The following is a 1,696-nucleotide window of genomic DNA, read 5'->3' as shown; positions in this document are numbered from 1 at the left end:
CGGCGGTAGCTCTGCGGGCAGAGCAGGGCCACACTGTTCCCTTGTACGCCACAGCCCGGGCGCCCCGCTCCCCTTCTGCTGTGGGCTCTGCGTCTCCTACCAGTTTTTCCTGATTTGTGGGCTCCTTTCCAGCATCTCCCACCCCAGCTTGGTGGATAAGGGCAGGGGATGTCTCCCCCTGCCACCGCGAGTTACGTTTCAGGCTGTCTGTGTGTGTACACAAGGTGACTAGGGTGAACGCTGCGAGGACTGACCTTCCCCCAGTTACTGAGTTTGCAAGGGCTCAGCACGGTGGGAAGGTAAGGGCAAGCCACGAAGCTGGGGGTAGGTGGGGAGAGGGGCTCCCGCAGGCAGCACCGAGTCTCTGGATTTGAGGAATTCTGGGGTCATTCCTATTTCTCAGTGGAGCTGTTTTCCCTGGGGGCTAGAAGCAGCCCCCTTCCAGACTAACCTAACAAAGGGGGCCCTGAACCGTGTCCAGCTCTGTGTTTTCCCCCTTCTTTATCCGGGGCAAAGCGTCCAGCCCTTCTGCTGTTGCCCCTGAGCAGAGCCCAGCACCTCTGCCCTGGCTCCAGCGGCAGCCCAGCGCCTCTGGCGAACAGCACTGCACGTACGAGCCCGGCCTGAGCCCCGTGGTGAGGGCGCACAGGCTCCAGACCCGCTCCTGCACCTGCGCTGGCATCCGCTCCGCTGGCACGTGCGTGGTGGAGGCAGCGCTGAAATGCGGCCGTGTCCAGGGAGGAACAGAGCTGCGTTTGAGCTGCAGGGTGCTGCGGGCTGGAGAGGGAATCCAGCTGCAGTGGGGGGTGGGGGGGAGCAGCCGAGCGGCAGATACGTGTGCGTAGGGCTGTAGGGGGGTCCGGGAGAACATCCGAGTGGAGAATATAAGACAAAGGGGCTCTGCTTATTGTAACCCCTGTTCATTTTGCTTTGCTGGCCTGGATGGGCTGTGTCTGCATTGGGGTTTTGTAGCTGGAGGTTCTGGGCCACCTCAATTCAGAGTCTTTGCTGCTGTGGGGATCTAAAGGATGAGGGCTGCTCCCAAAATAACCAACTCTGTCCTTTTCAAGGAGTTTCCAGTTTAGGAAAGAGGCTGAACAGGTCTCCTTACCTCAGCCCAGTGCTGCCAGCCCCTCTGCAACCCTCAGCTGCACCCTGTCTTTTAAGACACCCCCCAGCCTGTCATGAGTCCCAGGTCTGTGACCCCCTCCCGGGCTCCGTGGCTACAGTGAGCCAGAGCTCCAGCTCCTGGCACAGGCAGGGGAAGGAGGGGTTAATGAGCCCCTCTGTTTGGGAGCAATTGGGATTGATCTTCACAGGTTTGCAGTCAGGTGGGAGAAGAAATCACCACGTTGATGGTCGGTTGATGGTGGCTGTGTTGTGCAGGTTGGATCACCCCTGTGATCCCACAGTATGTGGGTACCTCCTCCGGAGATCACCCGGGGCGCAGGGAGCATCCTTTCTGCTCCAGGGTTGTGTGTGGCAAGGCTCTTAATCCCACTGTGCTGGAATCAGCTGACCCTGTGGGAGCCTTAGGATGGGGCATTTTCTTCCCGACCCCCAGCACGAGCGGCTCTGTGGAGCAGTTGGGGGGCCGTGCCCCACAAACTGCCCTGGCCCAACCACCCCGGCTGCTCCGGGACGAGAGGCGGCCGCTGCGGTAATGGGGGGCAGCCTGGTGTTCCTCTGGCTTGCA

The 1,696-nt window shown here is 60.7% G+C and overlaps 1 protein-coding gene across 1 annotated transcript in view; it reads left to right on the top strand.

Annotated features, from left to right (window-relative positions):
• The window catches only part of TLE2 (transducin-like enhancer of split 2), a 36,504-nt gene that overhangs the window by 26,859 nt on the left and 7,949 nt on the right, over positions 1–1,696 (top strand).

Source organism: Charadrius vociferus, unplaced genomic scaffold, assembly GCF_000708025.1.
Source record: "Charadrius vociferus isolate BGI_N301 unplaced genomic scaffold, ASM70802v2 scaffold1168, whole genome shotgun sequence".
NCBI classification, from domain to species: domain Eukaryota; kingdom Metazoa; phylum Chordata; class Aves; order Charadriiformes; family Charadriidae; genus Charadrius; species Charadrius vociferus.
The sequence above is the reverse complement of the archived record's forward strand: the minus strand, read 5'-3'. Positions and strand labels throughout refer to the sequence as shown.